The following is a 22,815-nucleotide window of genomic DNA, read 5'->3' as shown; positions in this document are numbered from 1 at the left end:
AAGAAAGAACCTATCATTTGTTAAGTTGGGATATAGAATTGTGGACTATCTGTAGTTATCTGAAAAGATTATTAAAATGTTATTTCAAAGGAGTATGGGTCTTGATTCTAGATGTCTTCTATTCAGATAGACAATAAGGGGTTTTGAAAAAACATAAAACCATGCATTCTTTTCATTTTTTGCAAATGCTATTATAATAAAAATGTTACTGATGTTAGCATAATGAATATATTATTTTTGACTCATTGATTTTTTAAAATTTCTGTTTAATTTTATTATTATAATTTTTGCTAAATATAACACATAAAACACATAAAAGCTTTTTGTGAGCTTCAATAGTTTTAAAGGGATAAAGGAGTTCTGAGAAAAAAAGTTCCAGAATACCTGTTCTAGAGAGAAGATCATCAGACTTTGGCCTGAAGGTAAATACCAGCTTACTGTGTTTCTTAAATAAAGTCTTATTGAAATATAACCCAGCTATTTGCTTACATGTTGCCATGGCTGCTCTCCCAATGCAATAGAATTAAGTGGTCCCAACAGAGATTGTATTATTTTCAAAGTCAAAGCCTGAAATATTTGCTATCTTGCCCTCTGAATTCAAAAAACAAAACAAACAAAAACAACAACAAAAAAAACAAACAAAATTTAAAAACGACTTCACTGACCCATACCCTAGAACTTTGGCTTAATCCTAGCTGCAGTTAGAATCATCCAGAAAACTGGTTAATCCCTCTGCATCCAACCAGCATATAAGAGAAAAGAAAAAACAGAGAATTGTGTAGGAAGTGTTTCATGGGCAAGTTCTAGAAAGGCATACATAACTTCCATTAACCAAAAATTAATCAGACTGGTCATAACTAACCAAAAAGAAAGTGCAAAATATAGTCTTCCTCTCTGCCAAAGAAGGAAGAAATAGTGAACTTACTTCTCTGGACTCATGTTTGAGATAACTCTTAGGGAAAAGTAGGAATTTTCCAGGTAGACCAGGAGTAGGGAGGAGAGAAAGTTTTACACGGTGGCTGGGGTGATCCTAAGAAGAGCCATGGAACACTATGGAATCTTAGAATTTTTTATTAATTAATTATATTAGAAGTCTTAGGGGACTTCCTTCTTTTTTCTGACAAAAATACAAAGATGACGTTATATAGTTTGCTTGCAGTTAGATTATGCAGACATTGCCTGGCATGCAACTTCTAGATTCCCTCTTCCATTTTTCATCACAAAGTTTAAAACATCCAACTTGGTATTTATTTTATTGAATTGCCACTGGCCCTTTCCTTGCCCTTATTATGACTTTTAACAGGTTCACAAAGAAGTTCCTAGTACACTTCCTCTCAGATAAAGGTTGAGAGTTTTTATTCTATTCATTTATTTTCTCAAAAGGTTCATCAAACGTGTACTTAAACAGAACAATTCTGCAGGAAGATTGATAGTTACATAAAACCCCCAAATGAAAATGGACGAGTTTCTATCCCTCCTTTGCATTATCTTTCCAGCACAGATCTCCTGTCTGTTTCAAAGAGCAAACCACCCAGAAAAACACAAAACGAGAAGGAAAATAGGAAAAGTGAAAATTACATTGAATATTGCTACAAAATAAGGATTGTGCATTTTCCCTCATTACCCAAATCTCTGCAGTTTCCTAAATGTGTAAAGATATAGAATACCCATAACTTCAACATAGAGTTTATATGAATCTTCAAAGTGTTTATTTAATTTGCCTATAACAACTGAAGAAAAATCAGCCCTTTCATAAACATTTCAAGTTTAAGATATAAAATTTACATTGTAAAACTACTTTACTATAATTACTTTTAAGTTTTTCTTGAAAAAGGGCACTGTTTTTTTTCATAAGCTAGCAGACAAGTGTTCCATGCAAGATTCATAGCCAACTTAATTACATGGACACAAATCTTTCCCATAAATTAAATATTCTTAAATCTGAATATCTTTTGTTAACTACCGTGGACAGTAATATATTTGTTATTTATGAATTGTGATCTGCTAAATAATTTACTATTCATAGGGTTGGTTGGTTGGTTTTTTTGGTAGTATTAGAATTGAACTCAGGGCTTCCTGCATTCCAGGCAAGTGCTCTACCTCTGAACTACACACCCAACCCTTTTTTAAAATCTTATTTTGAGACAGGGTCTTGCTAAGTTGCTGTGGCTTCCCTCAAACTTGGGTTCCCCCTGCCTCAGCCTCCCAAGTAGCTAAGATTACAGGCATGCACCACCCCACCTGGCTGTAGAGAATATTTTATAAGATTCCTGCCACTTTTATAGAGGTTAAACCATTCAACAGTGCCCAATTTTAATATATTTTCAAGCATTTCGGGAACAACAATTATTTTACTCCCAATAGGGCATAGGAAATTTTATAAAGAAAGGCTTAGACAATAATTATCAGTGATAGATACAGTACAATTTATTCTGGCTTCAGGTACATAATATTGAATGTACAAATCCCAGCTGCCAATAAATTAAGTTTTTCTGAACCTTTTATCTTTTATCAGGAACTTCATCCAGCATCTGACATGCATTGGATTCCTGCTTTCCCTGTGGTTTTGTTTTCCTCTGCTGAATATTAATGGTAATTATCTATTGTCCTCATCCTTACCTACCAACACATTATCGACTTTCAGTGGGCATTGATTCTGTACTGTGGAGTCTAACCTTCTAACCACAGTGGTACTGAGTAACCAGGGGATTATCCCCGTAGGAGAACAGGAGTTCTTTTCACCTCTGAGTCAATAACCATTAGAACCAACCAATCCATTGTCAAGCTTAACAAATCACAATGGGGATAGGGACCATTGCCATGGGGAAGTTGCAATTATCCAGCAATTACTTATAGATATATTACCCACCCATCTAAAAGAGTCCATAAATGTGCCCACATTTCTGATAAACTTAATCTGGAAGGTTTCTAAAAAAAAATTTTTTTTTTCATGTAGACTTCAAAATCCCAGGAAGCAATTGCATCTGAATGAAATAGTAATGACAAAATTTATGAAGCATAAAGTAGAGTAATTCATTCACCTAACATGAGCCTAATTTCATAAAATGGGGAAGGGTAATTGCCAAGTTCTATCCCCAAATAAAGATGGTCTGAGCTGCCATGAAATTTTTAGCTGCCAGAAGAGTACCCACTTTAGCAAATAATGAACATGAATACCCAAAGTTTTAGGAGTGCTTTTAGCTACAGGTAATGAACAGAAAGTCTGACTATAGTGACTTTAAAAAAACTAGGGAGTCTTTTTCTTCCATAATGAGAAGCCCAGAGTTAGCAGTGCATGGCTTGTTCAGCAGATCAGTGATACAAAGAGTCTGAGATCTCCTTGACCTTGTTTTCACAATTACAACAAAGCTGTTACAATTTCTACAATTACATCCCTTTTCCAACAGGCAGTCAGAGGATGCAGCAGGCAGAAAGGGAATTGCCAATATGCAAAAGTAAAAATTTTATCAGGAAGTTCCAGAAATATGGTTTATGTCTTTTTGGCCATAGTTTTGTTACAGAGTCACTCTGAGAGGTTGAGAGATGGCCAGAGAGAGGAGATACAAAGAAAAAAGCAAAGGTAGCTTCTGACATCCAGACATTGGTCAGATATTCATAACCAGGCACTAATGTTTTGAAGAGTTTTATACTTTGGATCTGAAATGTCCCCCCAAAGCTCATGTATTAAAGGCCTGGTCACCAACCCATGATACCTATCAAGAGTGGGGAGAAACCTCTAGGAGGTTGGGCTTAATGGAAATAAGTTAGGTCATTGGTGAAAGTCCTTGGAGGGGATCTGGGGACTCGGCCCCTTTCTCTTTTTGCTTTCTGGCCACCATGAGGCGAGCAGCTCACACAACAATACAATGTGCTGCCACATGTTCAAAGCAACAGAGCCAGGCAACTGTAAACTGGAACCTCTGAAAACATGAGCCAAATAAACCTTTCCTCCTTTATGTTGATTTTCTCAGGTATGTTGTCACAAAGACAAAAAGTTGACTAACACCAAGAATTAACCCAGCTTTCACAAATAGGAGATCTCTTGTTGAACATAAACAGGTTTCCAAATCAAGAATATCGGTGAACATAATGAAGTGAGAAAAATGATAAACCCACTCCAGCATCTGGTCTGAGCAAAAAGACATGGTTATTATACCACCACAAAATTACCAAACATCTAAGGACCCTGGCTGATTTGAGGAACTACTGCTTCTCTCCCAACTTTGCCTTCTGCCTGGCTTTACTTCTGCCACCTTATAGATGTTTAAATCAGAGCTATCCTGAGTTCCTGAAAGCATCGAATTCAGAGCAAAGCCATTTCTTTAATCCTCCCTCAGAATCAACTACACCCATCCTTTCAGACATCCTCTTTCTAAAACCCTTCACATCACCAATGGTGGGTAGTCTACTTTCACTATTTCTAGTAATAAGTTTAACTCCTTCAACTATAGTTGTGTTCCTGGTGATCTTTAGCTAGTCAGCAGCACATTGAATTGACCAAATAAGTATTCATCACAACTTTTTTCCACCCCAGTCCATTTTTAACTAAAATGATGTGCCTTAATATGGCATGCATCAAAATTCTTGACTAGGAAAGGAACCAGGAAATAGTGAACAGAGCATATGGTGAACATTCAGGGACTAAGGGCTCTAATCAGCTCCATCCTATTAACACAAGTGACAAGCCATTAAAGGACAGAAGAGAAACTGACTCACAACATCCAATGAACCTGCCAGCATTAATGTGCTTGAGAGGTGACAAAACTAAAGCTCCAAAGAATTAAGTGCATATTTCTTCTATTCACATTTGTGAGTGGTAGAATCAGGATTCAAACCTGGGTATCTGAGTCTAAATTAGAAAACCTTTTCATTGCACTGAGTTGCCTCATGAAGTCTGAATTTCTTCTCTATGAACTGACTAGGTTGTTGCACCAGGAATTAAAAGGCCCTTTCTATTCCTCATTCAAGGATTCTGAATGATGAATAATAATATTTACATTTACTCTCTTTAGCACCACCTGATCTATAGATGAAAGGTACAAAAATAATGTGAGGTGATATATGTTTATGGAATTCTGAATTTCAGCAAGCCCTTTTCTAAACAGCATAAATCATGGACTTGATCTACCACTTGAACTTCCAAGTGAAATCAATTTTCAGTTCCTTATAATTTAAAAATATGAATACTTCACTTAAAGAATTGTGTGAGATGCTGTTCAAAGAGGAGCTGGGGAATGGGAAGCCTTAACTTGATAAAAGCAGGAAAGGAAGTGACATATACATTTTTCTGTATTCAACCCACTAGACTTTAACATCTGCACAGTCATATGGAATACGTTCACTAGGTAGTAACAGACAATATAGGAAAATATGATCAGTCACACAATTGATCAGGAAAAACAAAAGTTGTATTTTATTAAATATTCTTAAAATAAATAATAAGCAGTGTTGTGTAATTGGGAAAATATACACTGAATCACTTAAGGAAGAAATGACATTTTGTAACTTTCCTTTTGTACAGCTATTTGCAATTGGCAGCAAACACTTCTAAGAGTTTTGCATATCACATTTGACCCACAATTTCATTTGAAACAAAGTCATAGATGTATGCAAAGATTTGTCACAAAAATGTTTGTAGAAATATTACTTATAGTTGGCAAAAATCAATACAAAGGTAAAAAGTTTATGATAGAAGATTAGATAATTATAATTTATTCACATAATGGAAATCTATGTAGGTCTTAAAATAAAAATTACATGTACATATCAAAATACATTTCTTGGTTAAAAAATGTAAATTACAAATATCTTATTGTGCTTTTGCTTGTATGTATATATGGGTGCAGATGCAATTTGAAAAGAGTAGTTTATCTCTCTTCTTTTTATCTGTCTTCTAAATTTTCCAACAGGAAGATAAATTATGCTTATATATTTTTTAAATGTATTAAGTAACATTTTGAAACAAATACTACTAGTACTCCATAAAAATACACTATTCAATAATCCAAATTCTAAATCCACTTTCCCTTCGAACAATAAACAATCACAAAACCCAGCATAGAAAACATTCTCCATGATATGAATGAGCTCACAGAGGCCAACCCAAGGGCCATCTTTGTTCTAAGAACCATAAAAATCCTTATCCTTAGAGGTTCATTCTCAATAGTTGCTCTAATTATCTTTTCTGCTTTAAATTGGGAACCTAGCTTAAAAAGAAGACTATATGTAAAAACATATTTTTTAAAAACAAAATTAAAATGTTATTATAAAAAATTTTATTATGCTATTACATGGATTTCTGAGAGTTGTGAAAGCTATTTGTTTACTTAAAATACTTTATCTAGTTGCATTTCTATAGTAAGTGTTTTTTTAGGCCAATGCAATACTGCCAACCAACAATTATGCAATGGTACTTGGAGAAAGATGGTATCGCAGAGGAGGCTGTTTTCAGTTCTTCTTTTTCCTTTGGGCATTTTTTAAAAAACAGGAAGTGCCATTAAAAATCCTCATCAAAAGCAAACAAACAAAAAAACTGTACCTCATCTCACTGCCACATTAATAGCATAATTTTAAAACCTCCTGATATGAGAAGTTGAAGAATTAATTTGTCAGCATTTCTATTACAATAGCTGCCTTACATTGGTTTCCTGTTCTCACTTAGAGTCCTTAATACTCATTATCTTATTTAATCCTCACAGGCATACTACAAAGCAGATATGATTATCACTGTTTCACAGAGGAAAAAATTGAGGTTCAGAAAATTTAAACAATTTGAATAATTCAAATGTTTAAATAACTTGAATGAAATCACACAGTCAGTAAGAGAATCAAGATTTGAACATAGGTCTCTGACTCCTGCCCTATATACTATTCATTATGCACCTTGAATTCATCATATCTTTCTGACTAGACTCTTATGAGGTGATTTTTTTCCCATTTGTTGGCTATTGAGAACCTTAGAAAATATATCTCCTCATATCCGTAGGATGCACTACTGTAAAGCTATTCAAACTCAATTCTAAAATTCCCCCAACATAAGGTTTTACAAATGATCAATGAGTATGAATCTAACTGGTGGCTTCTTCTTCCTCAGCTTCAGATATAAACAATGTCCCTCTACAGTAAAATTGCAAAGTAAAGCTCCAAGTTTTCCAGTCTGTTTTTTCAATTCTTCACCCCAGTTTATTTAACTATTCCTGCAATGTTTATTCTGTTCAAAGGATTAACTTTGGTTACTCTCATTTTATCAAAAGATTCAAAACTACACATTCTCTTTTAGGTTGGAGGTCTCCATAATTGTTGTTCCAGACCTCTTTCCATGTGGTTGTGTTATATTTCATGCTAGAGACTTGGTGTCTGTGCCTGCTGTAATTCCAAGGTGCCTCTGAATGGATCACATACTTAGGGGTCTCTTGCAACTTTACTTACCACTATGGCTACCACTAAAGCCAATGGGAAAAACAAAGGTAGACTCAAATTGAGATACCTACTCTGGCTGACCGCCAGACTTACAGCTCAGACTATAAGAAAATATAATCTATTATCAAACTGAGTTCAATTCCCCAAGTTGGAATTCTTTAGATTCACTCATATACCTACTTCCATTAAGCAAAGTGATTATTACAATGTTAGGGTGCAGAGTAAAGTTCCTTGCAGAACCAAAACAAACCTTCCCTCTACAGGTTTTCCCATCCACTGGTTCCACTTAGTCACACCATCTTCATATTTTCTTCATCACACATCAACATTTCTTTGCACCTCATTGACATCTGACTTGGTTAGTATTATCCCAAGTACATCTTACAGGTTTTAATAACTTTTATACTAAATAGGAAAAGTGTCTTAAGGCTGAAGTTTTCTCTAGGACATCCCTCCATTCCTATGAAACATCTATGTAAGTAGGTTGCCCAACTTTTTTCTAACAGGATTTAAGCTCTGAGTACCAATGATATGACAGGTAGAGTCATTTGGTTGCCTCTATCTTGGATGCCTGAATCCAGAGCATTTGCATGAGTGTATCCAGCTACAAAATTATATTGTTTTACTCAGTTTGAACTTCTGTATTAAAATCCAATATACTGGGGAACCTAAGTACCCAAAAATTTTATTCTCACTGTTCTGACAACCAAAAAATCCAAGATCAGGGTGCAAGTATGGTCGGATTTTGGTAAGGGGCCCCCTTCTGGTTTATAGTCTTATATCTGCACGTGGTGGAGAGCAAAGAAAGAAAGAAAAACTCTCTGGTCTCTTCCTATAAAGACACTATCCTATTCTAGCTCTTTCAACCTCATAACTAATTCCTGCCCCAAGGACCCATCTCCAAACACCTTCACATTGGAAATCAGAGTCCCAACATACAAATTTGGGGAAGACACAAACATTCAGTCTATATGACATATATATTTATAAATACACCAAAAAGAAATCTATGGCTTTGAGTAGTGATTGCCACAGCACAGATCCACGATAGTCTGTATGTGGCAGAACTCCAAGAAGAGCCAGTCACAGGGACTCCACTGTCCCTGGCACCCCAAGCTGCCTTTCCAGTAACTTCCATGATAGTTACCACTCAGGAAGATGGATGATAGGAGGTGATATTAGTGCGTTAATTCAAGTTGGTCATACCAGGGTCCAGGTGAACCCTTTATGGATTTCAAATCTCTTTTTCTTTTTTTCCCATGGTGAAGGTTTATTTTACTCTGCTCAAAAAAAAAAAAAGGTATTGGCAAACACTGCTTACTGTTTACTCCTCACATGGTAAGTTTAAACACATACCTATGCACAGCCTGCACTTAAACTATGGCTAAAGTAGCATATTCATTTTTACATTGACTTCCCTAGAATCATCTAATGTTTCAGTTTAACCTCTTTTATGCAGAAAACGTTCTGGTAACAAAATGTGTGAATTAATCAAAAGAAAAATGCATTGTTATCATCATTAAAGAAAAAACTTATTTCTGGAGTGAAGCATAACTAAAATATACCACTTACTTCTTTATTTACAGTTAATTGTGTTTGCCTAAAACATTTTGTTTATAAACTTGCTCTCTGGAGGAAAAGGTGGGAAAATAGCCTAATCCTTATTCTCACAATAAATAAATATATTTTTTAAGACCTGCAGTAAACTACTAGTCAGTTTCTAAATCCCAATGGTGGGAAAGAGGTTTTAACAACAACACTTCAGCCACACTAAAAATTGTTAGATGGATCCTCATTCCTATGTCAAGTTTAAACTCTTCCACTCCATCCACCATACACTCACATTATGGTGATGGGAAAAAAATAGAGCTTCAATTTAAAGTCAAATATTCAGATACTACAGCAGATTTGAGAGCAAGGCACTGGAGCTAGTGAGACAGTTTTCTGTTGTGATCAAAATCCACAACTAAGAAAAATTAAACTTCCTATAATTTAATAAATTACAGAAGGAATACCTGTAATTACCCACATAAATGATGACCAAAATATATGCCCTTCGGGGGCTGGATTGCTTTGGAGGGAGGCAGCCATGTTGGCCACGCTCGAGAGAGAAGGCATGTTGACACACAGGAAAATAATAGCTAGTGTAGTCTGGAAAGCACTGAAAAAAGGATTTAAAAAAACCTGAAAAACAGGACACGGCTGTTTTCTATAAGGAGATTCAACAAGCCTAACAAAACAAGAAGCTACCTGTGACAGCTAAAATTATTCCTACACACACACATCTCCCTGAGCTTCTCACTCAGCTTCTCAAACACATCAGCTAGCAAATAACAATCTGGAGGGAACCAGATCTGCTCTGTTTTCCTGTAAATCAAGTCTGAAACCCACCCCAACAAAAAAAGGCAAATTCTAAGAGCCTGGAAGCTAAGAATGCCTTCACCTGGACAACTGGCAAAATCTCCAAATATTAATCCTGTCACGAAAAACGATCTCGTTTCTGTTTAGCTGGTTTAGACATATGATAGAAAGGGCATACATTACTTCTATAATCAGCCACCCAAAATAGCCTCAGTTGTATAGAGATTTGCTATTCAAAAGGTATTTGAAGACAGACGAGCTTAAAAGTATGTTAGAACATGTCATGTCAAGCAGCTTAGAAAATCCCATAAATGTTATTTTTACCCTGAGTTTACTGTGTACATTTATTACTCCAGGTGGATAGTTCATCAGCATTCGCTATCACATTATGAAATCCTAATCCAAGACTCTTCCACCTATAAGCAAGGTGCTTCTCCTTCTTTGCTGTAAACAATACGCAAATTCCTGAGAGCAAAGTCCCAACCACATTCCTAGGAAGGCTGTTGCCACCTTCTTTCTCACATGGTCATCACTAATTCTATTTCAAGGATTCCACTTTTACCTAGTTGAATACAAATGTGATTTGAAAATCCTTGCCATGTTTATAATTCTAATGGGTCAACACCCACCCTGTAGAATCTACTGCGTCAATTCATAATAGCCAAGTTATGAAACCAACCTAGGTGTGTCTATCAACAGGTGAATGGATAAAGAAAATGTGGTATATATACACAATGGGGTATTACTCATACTCCATAAAGAATTAAATTATGGCATTTGCTGATATATGGATGGAACTGGCTAAGTGAAATAAGCCAGACCCAGAATGTCAAAGGTAAGATGATTTCTCTAATGTGGGGAGGCTAGTCCAAAACAGGAAAAAAAAATAAAAGGTGGGGGGATTCATCAAAATAGAAGATCAGTAGACTGACTAGAAGCAGGGGACTGAAGGGGAGGGAGGAGGGACAGGAGAAGGGAAAAACAGTGGACCTAACTTCCTTATGTACATACATGAATATACCACAATGAATCTCATTGCAATGTATAACCACAAGGCACCAACTTAAAAAAGAAAATAAGTAAAGCAGAAAAATGGGTAGAGTAGAGGGGAGGGAAAAGGGGGAGGGAGGAGAGGAGGGAAAGAAGTCATACTTGGGACTGAATTAGAACAAAGTACATTCCACGATTTTCAATTATGTCAAAATGAATCTGAATGTTATATAAAGGACTTTTAAAAAAATGAATCCAGTGCTCTTTAAAACAAAAGTAGCCCATGTGGTGGAATTATAAATATAATGGCAGCCTTTTAGTGGGAAGTAGCATCAAATCCATGAAAGATAATAAGCACAGGTAAACATTGTTCCTCATAGAAAAAAATATTCTTAATTCCCTGTATTACATTCCGGAATTCAACTGAGCTTCTTCTAAATCTACAAATCCCAGTAAAATGAGGTCATATTGTTTTACTCTGTCATGCAGTACCTAAAAGCATAGAATTGAAAAGTTCATTGAGTTAACAGTTGGAAGTTATAACTCTGTAGCTACATGTCCATGTTTGGTTTTCTCTTTTGTTAAAAATTGCAGGATTCTAGGGGTTTAAACAGTTTCTTTAAAAAAAAAAAAAAAATGCTTGCCTGGACTGGCCACCATGGCACAAGCCTGTAATCCCAGTGGCTCAGGACGCTGAGACAGGAGGATGGCAAGTTCAAAACCAGCCTCAGCAACTCAGCGAGACCCTAAGCAACTTAGCAAGACCCTGTCTTTTAAATTTTTTAAAAGGTTGGGGATGTGACTCAGTGGTTAAGCATCCCTGAGTTCAATCTCCAGTACCAAAATAAAATTAAATAAATAAAAATGCTTACCTGGGGGGAACATGGTAACCTTGGCGGCCAAGATCTGGTGGCACAAGCTTGTGGGGACCTCAGCGGTGGCTAGGAGGGCTGGATGACCCTCAGTGCTACTGCAGCAGGTGAGGAGAGAGCACTGCATCCAACATGTGCCCCACTTCAGACCACAGAAGGATGTGGCCCACAAACATCTCTGAGCTTTTGGAGAGTATGTAACTGCCCAAGTATGTCCAACAAGTTCAGGTGACCTGCTTCAATGAGTTAGAGATCTGTATCCATCCTGATGGAGTCATCCCAGAGCTGACTTTCCTCAGGGATCCCACCAATGCACAATTCAAATCCTTGACAGCAGTGGATATACCAACTTAGCAAAATCGTTTTGAGATGTCTACAACCTGCGGTCTCTGCACTTCAACTCACGGATCCATGTGAAGACCAATACAGAGGATCTGACATCCACTGAGTCCACAGTCTCTGTGTCAGGCAGCCAACTGATATGAAAGGGAGATCTGGGACATGTTTGGAGTTTTCTTTGCTAACCACCCTGACCTAAGAAGGATCCCGACAGATTGTGGCTTTGAGGGCCTTGCCACTGTCTGGCTATGTTGAGTTATGCTCAGCCACCACCTTCTTCACCTCATAATCATAGTGTCAGGCATATTAAATGTCTAAGGGATAAGATGGCCATCCAAAAGCATCTCATTGTTATTTTTGTTCATATTTACACATGAGGCACTGAGTGTGTATGTACTTGTCACAAATCCTCTTAAGAGCATGAGTTAGAAGGATTTGGTACTGCCAGGTTGTGGGGACACTTTCATCTCCAGATCTTGATGGAATTCTCAAGCCATATTAACTGCTCCATAATAGATCTGACTTTAGGTGGAAAACTAGGCCCATCATTTATAGGACAAAATACTGAATATCACAAATATTTGTATAAGCATAATAATATCAAAATGTAGAAATATACTATGGTTTATGACAAGCACCCAATCTATTAGTTGATGACTTATATGAGTACTGCATTAATAAATCTTAAACTCCTACAACTACCAAAAAAATCCTTCAAGACTTTGCCATCATCGTGTCCATTTTCCTCTGCCCATCAATAAGCAGTATTCCCTGTTTCTACTACTCAGAACTCATGCATGGGTCAATCATGTGTTCATCTCTGGGAAGCAATGATTTTAAAATACCAATCAGAAATTCTTTCCCTTTGCCAAATAGTCATGTTTTACTCTTCTTTGCAACCAAGAATGTTGCCCCATATTTCCTGATATAAGGGACAAAAGTGGACAGAACCTTTCCTTCCTTCTTTTCCTTGCAAGGATATGTTGGTGTTGCAATAGCCAGATTAAAGCCACAGAGTCTCCAGCAGAAGAGGAAAATGCTGGCAAATGAGGAGAGGTAGAATGGAAAGCCAGAAGGATCCTAAATCTCTGACAGCCTTGTGAGAAATTGAAGCAATACCAGCAATCATCTATCTCTTGGCTTCATGCTTTATAAGAGGGGAAAAAACTATTAAATATTTACACTACTGTCAGTCATGTTTTCTGTTACCTGCAGCCAAAACAGACTAATAACTTTTACTTCATGCCTATTGTACAGTTCCACTGGACATTCATCATTGCTGCAAATACCACACACTTTTCTTATCTTAATTTTTTTTCTATTTTCCATGTAGCTTTACATGTGGTGTAATAAATATTAGAAAATGAATTATGTGAACTGTTTAGTTTAAATACATTTATTTAAGTTTAAATGGTCTATGAATTATTCAAAAATTATTCACTGACTGATCTATAAGGTACAGGGCTACAGTTGACTCAAATTTTGAACTTTCAATTCAGTTATTCTATCCATTCCCAAATGACAACTTCTGGCAATTTGTTTTTATAAAGAAACAGAAACCTCAATACTAGTTTGATACACATGGCTGTCTAAAGAACAGAAAGCAGCTCTCCTGCTGTTTTATAGAAAGTCTTGCTCACTGCTCACACCTCAACCAATATTAAATTATAATAGTGCTAAGGGTATCATTTAGGTTCTCTGACATTGTTACAGCTTTTACTGTTTTTTGAAGAGTGTGAGATCCTATAATAAAATTGTTTTATGGAAGTTGGTGCATATTACATACAGCTTGTCATTCAGCTTACCCATGTCTTATTGGGAATGTTTTCTGCTCAATGACATTTTAAAATTCTACATTGGTTTCACTCAATTGCAGGAGAATATGATTCATAATTATTTATTATAATAAGTTACTTCTCAAAAACATTTATTATCAGACTGCGACTACTTTTCAATTTTAGAAAAAAAGGAATCCATCTTTCCTATAGAAAGACTGAAAGGGCAAAAAGATTTCCATATAAAACCAATCTTAAATCATAGCTTTACTTAAAAGCATTTCTGGAGGGGAGATTTTGTTTTAATCATTTTTGAACCAATTGCATTTAGAAGAAGCATGTAATAATTAAAGAAAAGGAAATTTCAAACCCATATAACTATTATTTTAGAGAGAATAGTCAAAAGTCCTGCAGGGGAACTAACATTTGTCATACCTTAAAATTTCCAAAGTACTCTTTATGCTTCATGGAAGTTTGTTTAAAATTGCCTTAGTTTATCCATATAACAAATTATTTAGGAAATTATTGAAGTACAGTGTTTCTTTGAGTTATTTGTTCATTCAAAATACCAAATGCTTTCTCTTTGCTTCCCTAATTCCACCTTTACAATCAGTCCTTCAACAGATGTCAGAGAGCAATGCCTTTACTGAAGAATTCTTCAAACAATGAAGAGAAGTTCTTTAGGATCAAATAATTTTCATTGAAATCAACTTATATTTCACTGTGCACATTTATGCTAGAGAAATGAAAGCTGATTTTCACACAGGAACATGTATATTAATGTTTATGGCAACTCCATAATAGCTAAAAAGCAGAAACAATCCATATGTCCTGCAACAGTAAATGGTTAAACACAGTACAGTACACCCAATAAAAAGAACCATTGGTACACTCAATAACCTCCATGAGTCTCTGGAGAATCATGCACAGTGATATAAGTATTCCCAAAAGGTTATAGACTGTATAATTCCATTATTTGAAAAACAAAATTATAGCAATGTAGAACAGATTGGTGGTTTCCAGGGGTTACAGATGGAAGAAGGACAAAGGACAAATGAGTGTGCATCTAAAAACTCAAAAGCAAGAGATCTTGTGATGGTGGAAATTCTCTGTATCTTGATTGTACCAAAGTCCATATCCTGGCTTGATATAGTCCTGTACTCTTGTAAGATATTACTATTGGGGGAAACTAGGATCAAAAGATCTCTATTATTTCTTACAACTGTATATGAATCCATAATTATTTCAAAATCTAAAGCTTAATTTACTGCCCCATATTTATTCCATCTCCTATAACATCCTCCTGATGTTTCTTGGAACCACTTCCTATTTTCAGTCCATGTGGTTCAAATGGTTAAAACAACCTGGAGCTTCTGAATAGATATGTAATTTATACCTGATTAATGATCATAGTCCATCTCTTTGACCATAGTGATTGGTCCACAAATACTCATGTGATTCATACTGGTGTAATAATGATACTTAAGATTTTTAGTGAAGATTAGAATCACCGTCACAACAAAGTAAAGTATTTCTATAAACAATGTAGTAAGATTGTAAGATTGTAGTAAGATTGAGAGAGTTGGCATCATAACAAAAACTTTATTATCTCACTATTAAGAATTCCTTGTTATACTTTTATGTCTCAAATTTAATGTTGGTTCTCCTATTCTGATTTTGGTGTCCCACTAATTTCCTTGACTACCAAAATTTTTCTGGTGTATGCTGTATTTTGTTTCTGCACATTTTTTCTGCTGGGATGTACACTTGTATTGATTTGTAAGACATTTTGGTATATTCAAGATAGCATGTCTCTGTCACATGAAAAATACTTCTCCTTTCAACCTCACTTGCAATGTTTATTCTATTCAGAGTATTTAATTTTTATACTTATTAATTATTGTTTTTATTCTGGTCTTTCATATCATGCATAGAAAAGGCTTTCTCACCCTAATATTATGCTTAAAATCTCCCCATATTTTCTTCAGTTATTTTTGCAGTTTTTATTTATATATATATATATATTTTTTTTTTTTGGTTGTTCACAGACCTTTATTTTATTTCTTTATATGTGGTACTGAGAATTGAATCCAGTTCCTCACACATGGTAGGCAAGTGCTCTACCACTGAGCTACAACCCCAAGTTTCTTACTTTTAATAAGGATGAACAACATAAAGGTATACCACAAGAGTGACATTTTTCCCAAGTGATCACATGTTGCATAAATATTTTTCACTAAAGTATTTTCCCCCACCAATTCAGGATAGTAACTTTCTAACATGCTAAATCCCTGAACATACTTGGGTCCAAGGATGGCTATTTTCAATCAGTATCATTTTTTTTATTGTAATCAAATGGGGTACAACTTGTTTCTCTGGTTGTACATCATATTGTTTTAATTTCAGGAAATTTTATAATACATTTTATAACTGGTAAAGCAATACTCCTTATAAATATTTTTGTTTTCTGGAATTCTTTCAACTATTCTTACATGTTTATTCTTCAAAGTGAAATTTAGAATTTTTTAAAATATTTTTTTAGTTGTCAGTGGACCTTTATTTTATTTATATGTGGTGCTGAGGATCAAACCCAGTGTCTCACATATGCTGGGCAAGTGCTCTACCACTAAGCCACAACCCCAGCCCTAGAATGTTTTTGTTGAGTTCTTTACCTTCTTTGCCACAACAAAGGGGGATTTTCCTTGATATTATAATGCATATAAACAAACAAAATTGACTTCTTTTAAAAAATTAAGCTTACTTTTTCTAAGGTACTTCTCCATTTCTTTAAATGTTTTGTCATCCTCTCAAATCTTTTTTGCTTTACTATTCTGTAGAATTTTATGATTTCATTCATCCAGTTTCTGGCATTTCCTGTCAATACTATTTTTAAATATTAGATCTTATTTATTTATAAATATAAGCAAAATACTTTCCCCTCATATTTTCTATATAAGAACATAGTATACCAGAAAGCTACTTATTTTATAGATTTATTTTATGACCACTTACCCTAATGAATATCCTTATTTTCTTAAAATTTTCACTTCTGTAATGTATGTCAGTTTTCAAAATACTTAAAGAGGAATTGATTTTAAATAGTTTAGGAAACAACTGCATCACTAGCATAATTTAAAGTTTAAAAAGTGACTATAGTTTTAAAGTATATCAATAAAAATATATACAAAAGAATTCTCTGGGTTGGGAATTTAAATATTAGAAAAAAACAAGGAAATTTGTGACCTTATAAAGCACTCACTGTCTTCAGAGCTCTTTCCCTGGAACCACCTTATGACATAGCTATCCCATTCCTTGGTATTTATCAAAAAGAACTAAAGTCAGCATACTATAGTGATAGATGTATACCAATGTTTATAGCAGCACAATTCATAATAGCCAAGTTATGGAACCAGTCTAGATGTCCTTAATAGAGGATTGGATAAAGAAAATGTGGTATTTATATGATACATTAGAGTTTCATTCAGCCATAAAAAGAATGAAGTTATATCTTTTTCTGGTAAATGGATGGAACTGGAGATCATAATGTTAAGTGGAATCATTGGGACTCAGAAAGTCAAGGGTTGAATGTTTTCTCTCACATGTGGAAGCTGGAGCAAAATAAGGAATTTTTAAAAGGGAGACCTCATGAAAATAGAAGGGAGAACAGCGGAGTAGAGGAAGGGGGTTGAGGGGGAAGGAGGAGGATGGAAAAAGGAGGAACTACACAATGAAACTGACCAAACTGTACTATGGACATGTTTGAATATATCAATGAATTCTACTTTTATGCGTAACTTTAATGTACCAATTCAAATATCAAATTAATAGAAGGAAGATCAGTAGAGTAGAGGAAGAAAACCAGGGGAGAGGAGATGGAAGTAGTAGTGCTGATGATAAAAATAGAGCAAGTTATGTTATATGCATTCACGAATGTCAAAATGAGCCCCATTATGTATGATATTATGTATAACTATAATACACTAATAAAAAATTTTTTAAAGAAAAAGCAAGGAATTCAGTGACTTTATAAAGCATTCACTATTCTCAGAACTCTTTCTCTGAAGTATCATTTTGTTTCTCCAACAAGAGCATGCACTGCCCATAGAGGAGTTGCTTCAAGAAACCCACTTTATTTTCAGGGATGCTCAAAAATCAAATATCACAATTCAAAAATCAGAAAAGGAAAAACATCTTATCTGATGCTCCTGTTACATTTTCTCTTACCAGGTTTACAGCACATGATTAACAATGCACATAAACTTGGCGCTATGATTTTGTGTATCGATAATGATTGAAATCCATTAAACTATCCTTTTATGGTTGATGTTTTGTCAGCTGAACATCCAGCAGATTCTTTTTATAGAAATATAATTTGATCTGCAATGTCCTGAAACGTGTTTTTCTAGCTATTTAGCTTCAAGCTTATGCTAATTACTATGCATTCTCTCACAAATTTGGGGGCACAGAGAAACATTAAAATCCTACCTTTCCCAAGCAGCATTCCTTAAGGATAAACTAATCAAATTCCTACAGCATTCCCTGCAGGTATTAATCAAATGATAAGACTTTTTAAAAACCTTCTTTTGTAATGAATTTTATCTTCCATATGCATTATCTTCCCATAACACTGAAAAGTTTCTTGCAAGGAGTAAAAAGGAATTATATTTTTGAGCTCTGACTACATGCCAGACTGTTCTAATTGCATTGAATACATTTTCTCAGGGTAAATATTAGTTCTTATTGACAGTTAAATCTCCTAAGATACTTACTTCTGTGCCTAGTAAATGAAGTTACTTGTTACCTATTTGGCTATTAGTATTTTTCTTAATTTCCATCTAAGTGAAACAATGGTTTCCTTATCCTTACCTTAAATTGCCAATTTAACAATAAAAGTGCATGGTTAATCAAGAAATGTAAGAAATTTGGGGGGGGGGGGTTAGTTCAGTTTTTATTAGTGTTATATTTTCTCAAAGAAACACACTGAGCTACTATAGAGCCCTGCTGAAATATAAAAGATTCATTTGTCCCTTTATAACTGCTTTTGATCACTAATAACTTAATAGCATTAGTCACCTCTTCCACTTTTTCTCACTGATTCTTTTAAGGAGACATACTCTCTGAATTCCAAAAGTGAAAATCAAAATCCTTTATGTTTACATAAAGTTAAACTAATAATAGCAACCATTTATTGAGTGATTATTATGGATGAGGTACTGAGCTAAAGTCCTACTTACATAAGTTCATCTAATTATGACAACAGGTTGATGCTCTTCCTATTTTAATGATGAGAAAACAGTCTTGGAGGAGTAAAGTCAGACAGATGCAAAACTTGGAGACATCTGTATATAGTTTTGCATTTATATATGGCCTAAGAACTAAGTCTCCAGTTCTGGTAGGAGTGAATTAAACACCTTCCTAGTGAACCTCATAAGAAATCAGGGTATATATGTGAGACAGTTATTGACTGGAATCAGAAACTAGGAAAGTAAAGATGAACTCACTGGAAATAATTTCAGAAACAACTCAATGAAACCCGCAACCAGCCTGTCAAATCACTATTGTTTTAATTTGATATATGGCATTGGCTGAAAGTCACATGTCTAGGAAGTTTCAAAGACAGATCCAAACCTAGGACTTGTAGATGCAAGTCTGTCATGCCCATTTAACTCAGGTTCACAGACGGCATCAGCAATGGTAAAACGTGTCCCTCACAGTGGCACCCACAGCCCCCTGGAGGCTCACACCACCCTTGGTGCAGTGTGGCTCCAACAGGCATCAACCAAAGGAACTGCTGATCTCCACTTCCGTGTAAAATAAAACATTTCTTTATAGTATATTTTCTTTTATATCTGCTTTTCATTCTGGATATCAGGAAAATGCCAATTGAACCAGTTAAATGTTTACATTGCTGTAAATAACTTTTAGTCCAATTGATGCTTTGTATACTTATACATTTTGTAAAATTAATTAGCTGCTCCAAAGTAACACAGATATTTAAATTATTTCAGTTTAATTATTCTACAATCCTGATATTATTGTCAGTCACCAGGGGCTATTATTTTAAAACTCCAATGACTTTCCAAATTGCCTATAGACTTTACAAGAACTAACTTGCTCTGAGTCATGACTACATGGCAGACACAGCTGTGTTCCTCAAGTATTCTCTGTGCTCCATTTATGCCTCTGTCTCCCTTGAACTCAGACAGGGGACATGTGACAATTTTGGGTCATTGGACTATGTATGTACTGGATTATTAAACCTCACAATATCATATGCATTCTGTATTTTCTCAGATTCTCTGTTTCACATCTGTTCACCAGAGGCCAATTTACACAAAGTATATTTTCTGTGTTCTTAATGCTCTAGCATTCAGGAGCCTCACAAACCCAGGAGAGGCCACCCTTTCTAGGCTTCCTAGGGCCAGTAAATTCTGAGAGATAGGAAAGGGCTTGACCAAGAGCAGAGTTTTCAAAGAGAAACCAAGCATTTCTCCATCTGTAGCCCCAACCTTCTTATCTAACTCTTACATGCCAAACCAATATTTCCCCTGCCCTAAATCATCCCAATTACCAGGCAGTTAGTGATCCTATAACCCAAAGCCCACTAGAATTATTCAAACTGGCTAATCCTAAACTGTTTGCTCTGCTTTGCTCTCACTTTTCCAGAGAAACCTCAAGGAAGACTCTGACCTAGACTCTCCTTTTGTTCCTATCCTCTGCCTTCTCCATGACACTTGTGCCTTCCCCTGTGTGGCATATGTGACTCCCTCACTGGGTCCTGTGAATAGATGTCTTTGCAAGCCTTGTTCTTATTTCCTCCTGTGGCTGCAATGACTTTACCATACCACAACCAACATGTACATTCTTAGAATAGTAGGTGGTATTTTTAACCTCACTTTAGAGATGATGAAACTGAGGCACAGCAAGTTTAAACAGTATGCCCAAGATAACATAATGAGCCAAGAGTCTAAGCCAAGCAAACCAACTCCAGACAGCAATAAAAGAAGGGCTTTGTCTTCTCCCTTGCTCCCTCATCCCCACCCTTCCACCCCCACCTCTGCAGCACCTGGAATAGCGCCTGGCTTGATGGTTTTTCTTTTCATTTAATTGGTGCGCTACAAGGCCACTTGTATATTTTCAGCATTCTCAAAAAGCAGTAGTCATAGATTTTATACTTGAATTGGCAGTCTTCTCTGCTATACTATTACAAATCCTACTTTCATTTAAGTTTTACCTAGTCTTCTAATTTCTAGCCTTTAGATTTCCAGCTACCTTTCTATGGTTGGCTTTCTGGTCTTCTATTCACAAAAGAAATCTCAGTATTCTTGCCCAGCTCTGACACAAATCTAGACTCATTTTCCTGAGTCTATATATGAAAAATAAGTGGAAGCCAGGGAAACTGTCCATGAAGTTCATTCACAAGGATAGGTAAAGGAGCACTCAGAAGGCGAGAGCTATTCTTTTCCTAAGCTACACCATGTTGAAGTTACCTCTATTTCAAATCATCAATATTTCAACCACTCCCCCCAAATCCCAGGATTTCTGCTTCACACATGTAAACTAATCTAGCATGACCTGATATACTACTAGATATTAATGTAAGGAGCAAACAGGACAGAGATGATTAGCAGTATATTGGGTGAGTTTTCCCAGAGAAACATATCTCAGTATATAATCAGGGCCTCTAAGCAACCCTTTGACTTCCATAAGTAACCCTAACAATAACTCATTTTTCAGTGATCCTTTGGAAGAAGACCAGAATATGTAGATAAGATTTGAATGTATGTTCTAGATCAAGATCAAGAAAATATTTCTGACTAATAAACATGAAATTGTTCATAGAAAACAGTTTTACCTTTGGTATAGTCTACTTTAGTTTAATAAAGACTGTATTTTGAATAAATATTTGTCCCCCTACCAAGTAGAAAGATAAAGTCTTTCTTTACTACCAACATCCTAGTCTGTTTCCAAGAAAGAGCTTTTAGTATAACACTTCAGCTTCCACAGGTATCCCATGTTTTCCCAAAAAGGAGGAGACACAGATGATTGGGCAGATTGAAATGAGAAACTTTGCAAGTATGGCCTGGTCCTTTTATACTCATTCTTTGATATCTACAGAAAACAAAGAGCTCCCATTAGGATAACAGAGAGCAGCTTGGTCCTGGTGAAAATATCGGGGGGCTCCTATAACGAAACTCTTTGGAGAGCTTTGTATTCAGAACCACACTCCTTTCAGATCTTCAGCCTCAGATTTTTTTTTAAAAGACTGGCTACCCACTTCTCTCATGTCTCATTGCCACTGGCCATGTCCTCCAGATTCTAACAATATGGTAAATGCACACAGATGAAGGGCCAAAATTCCTTCTTGGAATGCCTTCTCCCTATCTCAACTGCTATGGTTCAGCAGAGATGACTACTTCTGAGTCTGGTTCCTTTACATTATTTTGACAAATCATCCCAAAACCTATGCTTAGAGGAAAATAATAAAAAAAAAATTTCCACTGCTATGGAAACTACTAAGTTACATATTTAAATCCAGCCTTAATAGCTAACCATTTGATCCTGGTCTGTATGACTCTACCAATTTCTCAACTAGTTCTAGACTCAGAGTTATAGGATAGGAGTAATGATCCTCCACCACTTCAAACTTCAACAAAGTCCTCTCAAAGGTAATTTAAAAAGTCATAAAAATGTTTCTTTTAACATCTACCTTGTAATACTAAAGAAGAAAAATAAACTCATGGAAACCAAGTTTCCCAACATCTTCCTACCTCTAAAAGTTTACTTTCAATGACATCAGGTAGAGTTATATGCCTGCATTCTATCTGATTGTATCTCATTTTTGAGACCAAAGAATTCTAGAACTGAAAATAATTTTACAGACTACTGAGTAAATGAATACCTGGCCCAAGGTCACAAAGCTAGTTGTTCACAGAGCTGGCCTTCCCATTCCCAGTTGGGTTCCTTCCCAGTACAGTAGACTTCCTCTAATGCTGTAAAGTGAGCTAATGCTATGTATGTCTTCATTCCTTTTTTTTTTTAAACACATGAAAGAGATG

General features: G+C 35.6%; 1 long non-coding RNA gene and 1 pseudogene across 4 annotated transcripts in view; both read left to right on the top strand.

Annotated features, from left to right (window-relative positions):
- LOC306670159 overlaps positions 1 to 22,815 on the top strand; it is a 40,434-nt gene that overhangs the window by 4,811 nt on the left and 12,808 nt on the right. The window contains exons 2-4 of one of the 3 annotated variants that reach the window (XR_013766332.1): positions 2,516 to 8,757; positions 10,480 to 10,615; positions 14,370 to 15,500. This is a non-coding gene — a long non-coding RNA (uncharacterized lncRNA). Of the gene's footprint in view, positions 1 to 2,515; positions 8,758 to 10,479; positions 10,616 to 12,958; positions 13,174 to 14,369; positions 15,501 to 22,815 lie in introns of those variants that run through there. The other 2 variants (XR_013766333.1, XR_013766331.1) reach the window with 2 other exon arrangements.
- LOC306670151 (NADH dehydrogenase [ubiquinone] iron-sulfur protein 3, mitochondrial-like) lies at positions 10,899 to 13,173 on the top strand (annotated as a pseudogene). The gene has a single exon. The product of its transcript is annotated as an NADH dehydrogenase [ubiquinone] iron-sulfur protein 3, mitochondrial-like (transcript).

This window comes from Sciurus vulgaris (genome assembly GCF_902686455.1).
Source record: "Sciurus vulgaris genome assembly, chromosome: 9".
NCBI classification, from domain to species: domain Eukaryota; kingdom Metazoa; phylum Chordata; class Mammalia; order Rodentia; family Sciuridae; genus Sciurus; species Sciurus vulgaris.
The sequence above is the reverse complement of the archived record's forward strand: the minus strand, read 5'-3'. Positions and strand labels throughout refer to the sequence as shown.